The 15,069-nt window shown below is 41.4% G+C and overlaps 1 long non-coding RNA gene across 1 annotated transcript; it reads left to right on the top strand.

The window, feature by feature from the left end:
* The first annotated feature begins 3,025 nt into the window (after positions 1-3,025).
* LOC311268575 lies at positions 3,026-14,857 on the top strand. Its single transcript, XR_014623981.1, has 4 exons — positions 3,026-3,176; positions 5,672-5,821; positions 13,494-13,604; positions 14,499-14,857. It is a non-coding gene; the product is annotated as an uncharacterized lncRNA (long non-coding RNA).
* The last annotated feature ends 212 nt before the right edge of the window (positions 14,858-15,069 follow it).

The raw sequence follows: 15,069 nt of genomic DNA, 5'->3' as shown, positions 1-15,069 counted from the left end.
GACAACTGGATGATAATATGTATTGTCTGGATAGTAAATACAACACAGGACAAAACATGAGTTTATTACATCATATAATGATGTAAGGCTGTCCCATTTTCATAACCGGAATATTTCAGGAACACCAGGAGGACATTTCTTAAAGTTTGGCACATCAGCCCTGAGGCTTCTTCAGAACTGAAGCCTCTTTGATGAGAGGTGAAACATCTACAGGAAACACTTAGAATTACCACGACCTGGAGGACTGAGAACCTTCATCAACAAATATATTATTCCTCCATAACGTGTAGATTTCTGTAGAGCTCCCAGAGGTTAGTTTGTTAATGTCAACGTTAAGAAATATCTACGACAACTTTTACTTTCACTTAATTCATGTTAAATGATGATTTTACTCAATCTGTTATATTTTTTTATGTATTTTTTCCCAGATGTATAGATGTGTGTATGACACACAGGTTAGATTATAATCAACAAAAGTCTTACCCTCAATGCAAGGATTATTCATCTCGCTTTTTTGTTGTGTATTTTCAGAAGGAACAGATGGATGTATCAGACAGAGGAACTGCTGGTCTATCTATGAGAAAGATAAAACATTCATGGGAACAAGAGAACTTGAAATAAAGCTTTGAGTCTTTTTGTGAATCAGTTGTCAATATTCAGACGATCTCTTCTGCACTCAGGCTTCCACAAACCTCAAGAATCAAACAGAATATTTAAGTTAATGATCAACTGCCTCTTTAAAGGTTTCATGGTATGGTGGAATGACTTTCATCGAATCCATTTTAATCCCATGCATACAATTTATATTGTATTTATTGCAGACATCAGTTCTGGTAAAACAAACCGTTTACAGTTGTGCAGAGTGGCGGACAGAGTGAGAAACTCAATGGTGACATCTGAGGGACAGGTTTGGAATAGCAGGTCCAAAATGACACTGCAAGACTGATGAAACAGCAAAACAGAGGATGAGGAGGAGACACAAACTGCACTTGTACATTAATGTGACACTGCACATAGAAAATGTGTTTTTTTGGGTCTGATCAATGAAATGAAATAAAACGATCTGGTCAATTTAGCAATAAGAACATTTTTGACTGATAAAATTAACAGTTTAAGTGATTACCTGATACCATGTGCTGTATATAATGTGTTGACATAGTGACAGAGACACCGGGTCGAAGCTCATTTGATTATTTAGGGGTTGAATACTTATGTCTTATTAAAGCTAATGGCTGTAAAAAAAAAAAAGGGTGATGTATGATGTAGAGAGAAAGAATAAGAGTAAACAAAGAAAGACAGGGGCGTGAACTTGTTTTAACTCTGTTTAAATCCACTGTAGCACATCCTAAAGGTTAGACAAACAACTTCATGAGGTTGTTTTTCCCTCCAGGTAGTGAATAAACCAGTGTCACCAGTAATATATTATCCAGTATATCAGTATTTTAATCAGTGTGTACTTTTTTTAGAAAAGTAGTTCTGTCTCAACTTTTCCATATTTAATTCTTATATTTTGTTGACATTGGGATTCATTCTTTATTGTTCGGAGGCATGCTGACCCAAACACACATGTGTTTATGTAAAAGAACAGAAAAACATTTTTCACTTTTTTTCTTCTTATGAAGATTTGCTGTGATATGTAAAAAAGCACTGAAGCCACAAACTGAACATGGACATTTGATGAAAATACAGTAATGACCAGAAAGCATTCGTATTAAACCAAACAAGGAAATAATTTAAGGTTTTAAATGTTACATGTACATGCACTGTGCATGAAGCAATATATAGATTCCCTTGGTTTGGCCTGATTCACACACAAATGAATATACAGTAGTCCTCTGGTGAAAAAAACATACTATGGTAAAACAACGATAACACAAATCTAAATAAAGTTGTTTTTTTTTTATTTAGGAGATGTACTGTAGTGCTGAATAAATACTCCTGTTCACACCAGTCACAGATCTAGGATAAATAAAGACCAGTTTAATTTAAACAGGTCTGAAAGAAAACATCATCAATTCAAATCTGTTTTGAGTTTATGAGTTTTTGAGCTGTTTAAGAGGACATCAAACAGAACACTTGGGTTGAGGTCATAATTTATTGAACCTTTTCCAGAAACCAGTACAGAAAGTTACTTATCAACACTCATTTCACAGATATTACACAGGAACTATCTACATGTTCCTTCACCAGACTGTGTCAGCCTCCTGCTTCATGCATGGACACAGTTCTTCATGCTCCGCAGCCAACAGGTGACCTTTATTCTGTATATTTCCGTTCTGCTGTCCTGGAGCCTGCTCAGTTCAACCGACAGCACCACACATGATATATTGTACATGTGTAAACATGCACATGCGCAGCAGGAGTCCCATGTGTGACCTACAGACTGACTTTGAAGGCTCTGATTTTATCACTTGCAAGGCACCACCTCCAATAACACACACAAACACACACACACACACACACATTTTACATACTCAGATCAGCAACTGCTACAGACAAATATTCACTTCACACAACAGGTTTATTGTATTGGCTGTGCACATAGGGTGTCTGTCTGTGTGTTTAGAGTGTTTGAACATGTATATGGTGTAAATTGTACCGAGTTAGCCTGAAGTCTGAGCTTGTGATGTCCATGTGTATGTGTGTAATGAACCTGCACATAATAAGAGATCATAAGGAAATGCAGGCTGAAATGAGGAGAAGACTGTGGAGAAACGTGAGAACCACAGGAGCCATATTTAACTTTATAGTGGCTGAGTAGTCGACCTTGCCGCAGTACGCCACAGCCAGGCAGACATACATGTATATGTTACACATGTGCACAGCTCTGCCCCTCCCCTCCCCCTATAGGACTGTTTAACTCCCATAGAATATCAAACAGGCACATTGTCTCTTTTAGTCCCACAAGCCTCCTTCCAGCTCTTTCTTTATTCCCCCCCCCCCCCCCCCCCCCCCCCCCCACTTTGTCTTTTAGCTCCTGGCAGATATCATGAGCACACACATGCACACACATGCACACATGGTCGTAAAGCAGAGCTACACACCCCCTTTCTGTGAGATCATACTGGCTACAGAGCAGTTGCAGCCCCCCGTGGCATTTTCTGCTGCTTCCTGCACACACTTACACACTTTTTGAGCTGTCTAACTCAGGACCAGGACATCCCATCTGCAGATAGGTAGGTATTAATGCCATTGCTTTATGAATTCAATTTCATACGGTGGGTTTCTTCACTGGAAGCCACTTGTGTTACTTAAAGTACATGGTGTACCCAATTGTGTCTCTGCACATGGACTCACAGGGAGGTGTGGTATGAGCCTCACAGTGAAGCACATTTCTACATGCTTCACAGAGGAGCTCAAAAACTTCTATTTTTACAGAACCTATAAGATTTAAAGACCATGTACTTTGGTGAAAAATCCAGTGCTTCATAATATAATATTACAAAGTTAAAGTATCACTTTTACACTTCTTTTTATCCCTGTTTTGTGGTGAGTTGCATCTGCTTTAACTTGTGTCCTCATGTCAGGGAATGTATGCATGAGAGAGCATTATTTCTGTGAGAGGAAGGTGAGGAGAGGAGGTTTTTCCATGCAGGGAGATAATTGGATGACATTTAATGCTAATGTAATTTGGGCACTGCGCTCTTTGTGGAATATGAATAAGTACTGGTTCAAGAAACAGCAGAGTTAATGAGGACTGTGCTCAGTGTAACATACATGTTGAGCAGAGGTTGAAAATAGTTTTAAAAAGAGAAGGGGGGGGGGGGGGGGGGGCTCCTGCTGTTCCCCTTTTGCCTTGGCTGCAACTATTCAGCAACATGTCTTTGGAGCAGCCTGAGGCTGTGAAGCTCTGACTACATATCCCATAATTCATAGGCTTGTTTAAAATTTAAGGGGCTTTGCCAGGTGTGCAGGTCATAAGCAACAAAGAGGTGTAGATACAGTACGCGTACGGGTCAGGTGAGACACGAAGGAATGTTTGGTAGATGAACGACACAAAGAAATTAAGACGTGATTTATGTTTTTTAGAATAAGAGAAGACTGATGCTGTCAGAATGCAAAACTTGCACAGGAGTGACCGAGTTTTGCGCGTTTTGCGCACAAAAGCAGTCCTAGCGGTCTTTCTGTAGAGCTGCGCTTGTGCAGGTTGTTGCATAACATCTGAGGAGCGCTGATGTAACATTACACAAGTGTCCGTAATGTGTCGCAGTGATAATGGCTGATAATCTTCGGTCATAATTGGGTCTTTATCCCGTTAAAGGGTCGGTCCCCCTAAGTATAAAGGAACACATTTTCTCACTTATTAGTAGCCATGGAGGCTTAGGGGGATGGCTCAGGGGGATGGCATAAACTTATGCCATCCCCCGATAACGCTGAGGTAAACTAATTCCACTTGTAAAACATACAAAAAAAAAAATTGTGATATTTGAAACGAATATAAACAGCGCATCTTTAGCACACAGTGTCAGTTATTCAAGCAACCCTGTGATCATTATAAGTTTTCATAGTAATTTTCATGTGAGGGTAGAAACTGTTCAAAACTGTTCAAAACGGCTGTGTCTGCTCTGAAAGTGGTGGTGAGCTCATATAAAACATAAACATAAGTTGATTGACTTGAAAAAAAACAAACATAATTTGATAGGCTGATTGTTTCAGTAGTTTTTCAAGCAAAATGAGTGGAAAAGACTGTCAGTTTCTGATCTTTAAGCTGAATATTTCTGGGGAGACATTTGTAGGCTGGTGATTAATCGTTAAATCCCAACACTAGCCTGCAGATGAATTGATAGCCCAGTGAAAAAGATCACTAGTTGCAGCCAGAGTTGAAACTTTTCCAGGGGAAGCTCTGACTGTGACCTTGAGAAAACTTGAGTTTGAACAAGGACACTTGACTCAATATGGCCACCGCTCCCACTTAGTGTTGAATAGATGCCAATAAAAAAAAAAAATACTTAATATATAAAACTACATTGGCTGTTGATCATAAAATACACTCATTAAAGTCAAGTGTCCTTTCATTTTGTTTAAAACATTTTGCTGCATTACATCCTCTGACCTTTGCAGCATGGCTGCCATGTGCAGTGAAAACTGCAGGAGCAGCAGGATGCTGTAACCTGTTGCACAGATCTGCCACTAGGTGTCACAATTCAATGGACAGACTGGGCTAACATCCTGGACATGTTCCAACAGCACCAACACACACACACAGACCAGTTACTGTGCTCCATCACATCTACATGGGATGTGAATTACATTAATGTCTTTTTCTAGAGTTTTTTTATCCATTACTATTGACATTATGACATGACTATTTGAGCTTTTTACTTCAACCGTGAGCTGTACAGTTGGGTAGGAACCCCACTGTTCCTCCTGAAGGTATCACACCACATAATGACCCTGTCATCTGCAAGGAACCTCAATGAATCACTTCCCCTTTTGTCCTTGTTGCCCAGTCGCCTGCCTTTGTACTCCACTCGAGGTCACTGCCCCTTCACCCTTGCCCCCTCCCCTTGACGGCTGTGCACACGTGTGCTGCCCTCTTACATGTTATCTCCTCCCACCACCTCTCGTGTGCCCTCCCCTTCCACCAACGCTCTCTCAACCCCACTGTTTCTCTGTCTCTCTCTCTCTCTCTCTCTCTCTCTGTTTCTCTTGTTGGTTCTGGGATCCGTAGGCGTTTGGAGGACAGGAACAGGACAGGACAGGCACCCACGACACCCCACAGCAGCACCACAGACATGTCAGACTCCGAGACCGCCGCTGCCCCCGCCGAGGCCCCCGTCCCCGCTGCTTGCGCCAGCATCAAGGCTGACCTGGACAAATGGTAGGTGATTGTGTGCATGTTGCAGAGATGTATTCTTGAGAAAGTGTAAATGTGTTTCTTCTACCTTCACTGAAGGACAGTCCATCATGACACTAAACTCTGTGAGCACATTGGAAGCTCTTGCTGTCTCTGGCCTCTGAACATACCACAAGTTCTCCGCTGGCTGTAAGAAATGCGTCAAATGTTCATATTTGCTGAAGGTGAAACAACCTTGAGCAAAAACCCGACAATTTGAATAGTTTGAATCGTCGGGCTTGAATGTCGTCTAACAAGCTCTCCGGCGGCTCCACAGAAAGGGAGCATCGCATCTAAGCTCAGAGCAAATATTTCCAGAATTGCAAGCTGATTTTATCGTTGCACAATTCAAACTATTGAATGAAAAGACCGCCGCATCCTAAAATGCGCCATGCTAAAATGGAGTCCCCTCGGAAGAGGCTGTGGTAAGCGGCGAAAAACGACTGAGAGAGAATGAAGCCCTGCACGTTGAAATGTGACTGAATTTGACATCAGGGAGGAAGGGTTATGAAAACGTGGGGTTCCCTCTGTAGGGTGACTGATTTGGGGGTTAATAATGTGTGGCAGCGCATTGATGTTTGATGTTCATCAGCACGCATGGATGAAGGCTGGGAATCTGCTTACATCACTAGCCTCCCTTTCCCCAGAATACCCTGCGTTGGCTCGTTCCGTTTGTCCCCTGTCGTCTCCTTCTGCCACTTGCTGTGTCAACGGTTAGGGACACCAACTGGGGGATATTTTCTGTTCTGTGTGTGAGTGCAATGACATAACACCTTGGTGCACGTCATCTTGGCTTCTGCACATCAACCATCCCCCCCCTCCTTCTCTGGAACAGTCCATTTTGACAGTTTTTTGGTGGATGAGCGTTAGCTTAAGATCTGATTGATTGAATGGATTATCATCAACAGTGAAGATGTATCTCTGCATTCTTTCACACTCTTACACTTGAGGCATAATTGGATTCTGTAAATGTGCCCTTTTGTGTTCATGTGTGTGCAGAATACACAATTTTTTTTCATAGCAAAGGCTGTCAAGTCTGGTCCAGCCAGACCGTCGGGACTTGATAAGGTGGCAGTGGGTGTGTGAAGTTTTGAGATAAGACAGCAGGTCGAGGTGGTGGAGGGAGGGCCGGCACTGCAAAGTGTTGATAGCTGACTAATCATGTGTAAAAGTTGCTCTTGTGTTAAAGCTGCAGATGTGATTCTTCCCTGTCGTCAGTCCCAGGGTAGTCATGGTTAGGGCTAATGCCATTCACTGCAACTTGTTAAAGTGCAGTAAAGTAAGCTTATAGTGGGAACTCATGTGGGCAAGGTCTGCACTCTATAGGTGTTAAAAGCACAATCCAGTCAGTTTACAGTGATAGGGCGTTCTGTCGCTCATGCTTCATAATCACGGTTTTAAGTAACTATTGTGTGCTAACCACGCAGAACATGACCTTGAAAGGTGAAAGGTCATTAGCACCTGCATTAGCGAGTGGGGCCTTAAGCTGACAGTGTTAATCTGAGGGCTGCATTGGCCCCTCACAGTATACAACTGGATCCTTGACCCTGCTCACACTGCAGATATGTCCCCTCAGGAGTTGGTGGAGACTAAGAGCAGAGCTAAAAGAGTGAATATTGGACTAAGATTTGTCAAGTTGCCAGAAACACAATGTGGATGTGTAAAGGAGCAGCTGCCTGCTAACAGGTTCTCCATGTCAATGTAAAAGATGATGTGGCTAAATAACCAAGGTTACCTGCTGGCTTGCCACAACTCTACTGTTAAAGGATAACTTCACCCAAAAATGACCTCGCACCCCCATGCCGATGGAAAGTTGGATGAAGGTTACAGTCCATTTCTGGAGCTTCACAGCATTGTAGCATTCTCCGAAACAACTGAAGTAGATGGAGACTTGTTTTAAAACTACATGAAATAAATTCAATTACTCCCTACAGCTCATCCAGTGTAATCAAAGTCCCTAGAAGCCCAGAGCACCCAAACTGATTTCAAATGATTGTTATTTACACCCCTGATTTGTGGTCGAGCTCATGAACCGAACTATAGATGGAGTGCATGCAAACATTTTAACTATACAGCTTCAGTGAGGATTTCAGTTTAATAATTGCTGTAACTAACGTCTTCAGTTTGGGACTTATCCTTTTTAGGTTTAAAGATTGATGTTTGACCAAATAGGTTCTTGTTGTTTGAAAGAGTTCAATGTACCTGGATGCACAGTTAAAAAAAAAATAATGGAGTTCCCTTTAAGGGTTTTTGAACACAACCCTTGACTAATCTGTGAGCTAGAAATACCTTGACTGTTAAGAACCACTTCTCCACTCAACTTTGCAAGTTAACCATGCTCCCAAGTTCCTCTGTCTCATTGGACCAGTTGGACATTGAATGTGCTGTCATTGGCCTCTGCTCTGGTCACGGCCATTTTTAGTGCAAATGAGTGTCTTTTGACCTCTGCTGGCACTAGGGTGAGGTAACAGTTTGACATCCATTAAGGCTGAAGGTGGTCTCCTTGAAGGTACTTGTGTAACTTGTTTAGAATATTTTAAACCCATAATTTATACTCTATTATTAGATCTACTTGAGGCAAAGTGTATTCCAATATCGAATACTCAGCTTCGCCCTAGACCTGCGCCACCGCTCAGCATGTGGCCAATTATGTGTCGAGTGCTCCTACATATTAATATGTGCTGAATGGGAGTGGAGACGCAGTCCGTCTGGGTCTTTCATTTCACTCCACGCAGCAAGCCTGCTGTAAATTCAACGTGGCTGACTGTGTGTAATAAATACCATAACCCCTATGTATTTATAGACATGTGTACGAGCGAGACTGTGTGTGCAGGATACCTTGACATGTTCCCAGCCATAGATCGCGTTACTGCTCCAAATGACACCTGCTTCTTTTAACTAGGCCAGTCAAATAAGCAAAACCTTGCATTCATGCTCAGACACATGGAGGCGGCCATGTTGGAATATGGCCCTCATGCTAAGGTGTTAAGCATCTTTTTATACAGGCACCTGCTCTGAATTGATGATTTTCCTACAGTTATGGGACAGGGTATTCATGTGGATTAATAACTCTACTTTTCTGGACAATAGTAGCAGTAGTCATGACCTTGTAAAGGTCACACAGGCAAAGTCACACAGAGGTGAAGCGTGAGAAACGGGCTTTATGAGATAATAAAGCATTTATTAAGATGTATTTTTCTCTTTAAACATTGGTGACACTCTGTTACTACTTTATTTATGCACTCCAGAAATCTTAATCTTAAGTCATTTTTGTTTGTAATTCAGTCTTTAAGTTAAAGAGTGCTGCACAGTCTGAATATTTAACACAAGTCAACTTGTTTTATGTATTTTCAAATGTAATTTTTTTTCTTGACTAATGCAAAGACTTATTGTTTCATGATACAGACATTTATTTCAACAAAACTCTTAAAAAGTAAGTATTCTCAGTATCAGATTTATTTTGCCGGAAGTTGGGAACTTGTGTGTAGGGCCAGGAAAATCAATGTGTGCATTCACACACACAGAGTATAGATCTGTGCTCACATACAGTACAGTATGTGACTTGTTGAGCTGTTATTTCTTGTTAATATTTGTCATGTTCAGTGTGTTACAAACTCCTGTAGCTAACATGTTGGTCTGTGCTACATGTTTGTACTTTGAGACTTCAGGCTCTTTCACAAGAGTTGGACACAAGAACTTTGCCCTACACACACACACGCGCACACACGCACACACACACACACACACACACAAACACACACACACTGCCTCTCTGTTACTGATTGCCTGCAGTTTTATGTGTAGACATGCATGTACATTCTTGCCAGTGGAAACCGTGCTGGTTTTCATTATGGAATTCGGTGACGCGGCAGAAGTCAGTAATCTGAGTGCTGTGTTGTAACTGTGTCACACCAATGCCGAATTTACATTACATTTAGTCCCATTTACATTCTGTCCTGTGGTCTTTGAAAAAACTTTCTGGAGGCTTTTCCTGAAGACTCATAAAACAGATTGAACCTGATTTTTAAAATTACACCACTGTTTCCTAATCCAAACAAAGATGGTCGATGGAAGTGACAGATGTGCTCAATTTGTGCAATGAGAAATACAACCCCGACTCCCAAAAAAATGGGAAACTGTATGAAACTTAAATAAAAACAGAATGCAAAGAGATGCAAATGCTTTTTGACCTTTTTATTCAATTGAGTACAGTTTATAGACAAGACGTTCAGTGTTCTAACTGATGAACTAAATTGTTTTTGTAAATGTACACTTTACTAAATTTTAAGACTAGAACACAGAAAGGTAGAACCCGTGTCCCAACTTTTTTTGGAATCAGGGCTGTAAAATTGTAAGTTATATCTATTGTTGTTGCATTTTCTTTTAGTATATTTTCATACAAAACATGTTTATATTGTACTTACAGTATTTTATATGTTTTCTTAGAACCTTTGACCAAATCAGAAAGGAGATGGATTAATTCATGTTACTGGATTGGGAAATCCAAGTAACAAACCAAAAAAGCTCATCTCTGTGAATTGAATATAATGGTAACAGTACATGAGAGGAACAAACTGGGGTTAGGTAGACATCCGGAGGCAGTGGCTTTCTGTTGACTAATGTTTGGCCTCTACATCATGTCTTCCCACTGCACCTGCTCAGTGATCTATTATGCATGTTTATCCCAGAGGACAGACCACGGCTAGCCCGGTCTAAATAATTCAGCCTTCATTTCCTGATTGTGCAGACAGGCGGACTTCGTCACTCTTGGACCAAGCGTCCATGATGATCAGTCTGACCTGGACGTGCTGACATCACTGCATCAGGATGCAGCTACAGTAGTGGCATAAATAGCATGAAGCTGGTTTGTATGAATTCCCTGCAAGATTTTACATCTGAATATTAGAAGCTTTGTTTCATGTAATTTAATAGTCTGTACTAGCCAAAATGTTCGGGCCTAAAATTGTCACCATGACAACCCAGCTTTGCTCCATGACCCTGCAACATGACCTCACTCAGTCGCAATTTCTCTCAGAAGATTGCGTGATGGCTGTGGTTTTGTGATGATGTCATAGGATCCCTTTGCCTCCTCCGCTTGTGCATGTGACCGCCCTGCTCTGATGCTTCTCTAATCCCCCTGTGTGCACTAATATACGTGTATGCATTCATATCAGGACTGTGCAGATTTAAACCTTAAGAATCACACGAGATAATCTGCAACATAGTCAATTAGTCAAGGTAAGTGATACTGCATTTAAAATTAAGGAAATGAGGATGTAAACGGAAGAATCTTGCCTTTATTTTGAAAAAAGAGAATTTGAGGAGAGCCCACATTTGCAGCACCTATGAGCATCTTCTGTTTTTCTTCAGAACTTGATAGTACTGAAACAGGGGGCTTCTATTTCCAATGTTGCACAAAAAAGCATCAGCTGGTTTAGGTGACATTTGAATATCGGTTTCTTTAAACTACTCCAGCGTGGCGACCACTTTGCCAATATGATTCCTCCATCTACCTCAGTTCAGTCAGCTCCTCTTGTGTATGTGTGCTGTGGTGGACCAATGATGCTGTGGCAGGATTATCTTATGACACACCCCCGAGTTAGACTCTCTGCCGAACTGATGTTGGGTCATCGGTGCAGTGCGTCAAACATAAGCGCTCATTGACTCTGTCCAGGCATGCACACACACACACGCACGCACACGCACATATTAACACAGCACCAGAAATGCATGCTTGCAGCGACATAAAGTCAATGGCTCTTAATGGCTCACATTGCCTCACACACTCCTCCTGGCAAAGTAAAGCACTGAATGATAATCTGTAGCAGCCAGCTGTGTGTTACATCACTAACAGGCACACAGCCACAATATAAAGAGATAAAGCAGCGGAAATGGCACTGTGTCGCCGAGCTAGTATATTAAAATGGTTGTGAGGCTGTAATGTGATGGTCTATGCTTTTTTAGATTTGGCTGACTCTGTGGTCTGATTTTAGTTGATCACACAACTGAAAATGAAACTGACTGTTTAGAGAGTGGACGGTTATTTCATTATGGACCGGCTCCAGTGTCAGTGAGTGGTATCAAACTTCTCCAACTCTTGGCAAAAACATGAATAACAGTTTGCCCTGTTTGTGTGTGTTTACAGGTATTGGGGAGTACATCAGTGATTTAGTGTTACACTTTCATAAAGTTGGGGGACTCATAAGACCTAATAAGGATTAGTGGCTCAGTTGCATTGTGGATAATGTAGGTGGTAGGTTTTGAAAAGGAAGAAGAATGTGTAGAATGAAAAAGGTGATATCTGTTGGATTAGCTTTAGCAGAAACTTGATACAGCTCCACTAGACTGAACAGTAATATCAATGAGATACAATTTAAAAACAGTTATCCTGGATTGCTTGCACCCATTGTTTCCTATGATGTCCTGTGTGCATACATGTAGCCTAAATCTTTCACAAGACCGGCGGACTCCCCCAGTACACACAGTGCTACAGAGTTAATTGTTTATTTACATACATTTTAATTATTGTGCATAAATAGCTAATGTTAATACCAAAAGGAGCATATCACAGGCATTATTCTTTAAATTAGAATGACCAGATATTGGATCAGTAGCAAAAGTTATTCTATTTTTGCTGCTTTACAGTGAAGTTGAAGCAGGAATTTAGGGATTGATGTTAAGGAGATGAGGATTCTAAACCACTGCTCTCCAATGTGTTGAGTGATTGGACAACAGCAGAACAGAGGGATGATCAGACCTCCATGAAGCGATGGGAGGAGCCAAAGGATGGGTTCACATTCATGTATCACAAAACCCCTCCTCCTCCCCCCGTATGCTCCACCGTCTTACCCCCGTGTCCTGTCATCTCTGCATGATCACGCAACCTCCCTGCCTCCCTCTCTGGTGTCCTATCAAACAGATGGGTTCATCCACATGGCTTTTCTCTCCTCCCTCTACCCCCTCTCTCCCTCCTCTTCCTCTCGCTCCATCACCCTAATGCTTTGTGGCAGTGTCGGCTGCTGTGTTTGCTCCTGCATGGGAGCCTGAAATAATCTGTTAGCCGGCATTCTCTCCCTCTATCTCTCACACGTTCATCCTCTTTTTGTCTCATCCTTCACTCATTCATTCTTGTTTTTTTTCTGTCTTTGTCAGCCATTGCATTTCATATGTAAAGAACAAGTCATTTGGGTAAAATGTCATTGGATATCAATTAATTTTGGTGCTTAAAGTGATTGCGATCGAACTTTGTAAATTAGTTGAGCTTGCATTGAAGGGGGGGGGGGACACTTGGCACCCCGCAGCATTAGCCACTTTCCATGTCTCATTTCAAGTGATCTCCAAACATCCCCCCTTTTATTTATTGTATCTATCCACATCCAATGAAGGGACAGCAGTGAGACTGCACTTTTGTCACTGTGACTTGCATGATGTTGTTTCTGCTCTGTTAGCACAAGAAACAAGCAACTGTTTTGTCAACAGATTTAGTTGGACAGGGACTTCGAGTCCACTACTGCTGACAACTCTGTTTCCAACTCACGCAGCATCTGTGTGAGATGGTGACATTTCAATGCAGCAACTGTTTGTGAACCGAAATGCTAGGGTATTGAAATGTGTGTTATCTTGATTGTGGTCTAATTGTCATTAATCTTTCTTCCAGTGTGGCAGAGAAAGGAGCCGAGGGCTGCAAAGATCTGATGGAGGCCTTTGCTGCTTGTGTGAAGAGCGCAGCTGAGGGGACGTCATGAGGAGCCGCCCTCCAACCTCAAATGTAAGAATGTTAACTTTGCTGATTCCTTCATAGTAATAGAAAGTAGCTCGAAAAACTGTCAGAAAAGTCAGTGGATTATCCATCAGGGCTGCAGTCTCTTCCTTTTCCAATGCTTTGTGCTCTATAAATGAAAATCCAGTCACCTCAGTTGTGTTGGAGTGGAGGTAAACCAAAACCATAACACTGAAACTGACTGTGTGGCTGGACCATTGCAGTTGCATTCAATGTTCTTTTTAATGAATTTACCCTTTATTGCTCAATTCTAATCCTGTAATGGCTTGTGAATAGCTCTTGATAAAGATGAGCATTTACAGGGCTGCAGTGCAACATTTGAGTGGATGAACTCCCTAAAAGGGTAACTCCACCAATTTGACACATGAAGTGTGTTTACAGGTCACAGGGAGTACTACTGTAGGTGTAAAAAAAAATAATAATAATTAAAAAACAACAAAAAAGTAATATAAAGCCTTTTGTGGCATCAGAGGAAGCTGTATGTAATCTGATAAATTGCCTTCAGAGATGTCACTCAGTGACTCAGTTGCATTGTGGGTAATCACTGCCACTGTGTGTCATCACTGGAGGCAATGTATCGGGTTACTTGTAGCTTCATACTGCTGCAAACAGCTGTGTTAGAAAAGAAAAAATATTTTTTAAAAACGGTTGAGATTATCCAGATTATTGCTATTTTCAGTATCAATTAATCTAATGATTATTTTATCAATCATTGATTCATCAGCAAATCGCTTTGTCTAAATAAGTATATGATTACATTCTAAAGATTTACTAATTGACCACCTTGGTTTCAGTTGTAATCCAGATTATAAACCACATCCAGATCACATGTTAATATGTTGTGAATGCCTTCCTCAATCTCCTCTCTCTCTTCTCTTCCAGGTCCACTGCACTGAGTCCTCCGAGTTCCCAGCATTCCCTTCTGCACAACAGCACTGAACTGAATGATGACATTTATGATGATGATGATGATGATGATGATGATGGCGGCGTGACAAACCTTGTGTTGATTCGGGCTGAGTTTGGGATCTGGCGGCAGTAACCACAGTTCCTCCCCCCTGTCCTCCCCCCCTGTTTTAGCCATATCTGGTGTCCCTCAGTCTTACCACCATTCCCCCTCTCCCTCTATGGCTGACATACAGCGCATCGACTTGTAGACAATTCCAGAGAGCTGATGGGCTGTGATGTAAATTGTCGACTTGAGATGAATACTTATAAATGGAAATAAAAGTATAAAAATACTTGGTATAAAAGCAAATTGTGATTGTGTGTTTCACCATTTGGTCTGTTTTCTTGCAATATGGATGTTTGAACCCTGAACATAGTTTTGCCTTGAATTATAATAATAATTTCAATGTCTTGTTGACTCATAGCTACTTAATTAACTTAAAGTTATAGTGCGTAACTTCTACCGCCCCCTAAAGGAATTCTGCGTTATTACAATGACACGGCC

This window comes from Pagrus pagrus (assembly GCF_965226575.1).
Source record: "Pagrus pagrus genome assembly, chromosome: 13".
In the NCBI taxonomy this organism is placed as follows: domain Eukaryota; kingdom Metazoa; phylum Chordata; class Actinopteri; order Spariformes; family Sparidae; genus Pagrus; species Pagrus pagrus.
The sequence above is the reverse complement of the archived record's forward strand: the minus strand, read 5'-3'. Positions and strand labels throughout refer to the sequence as shown.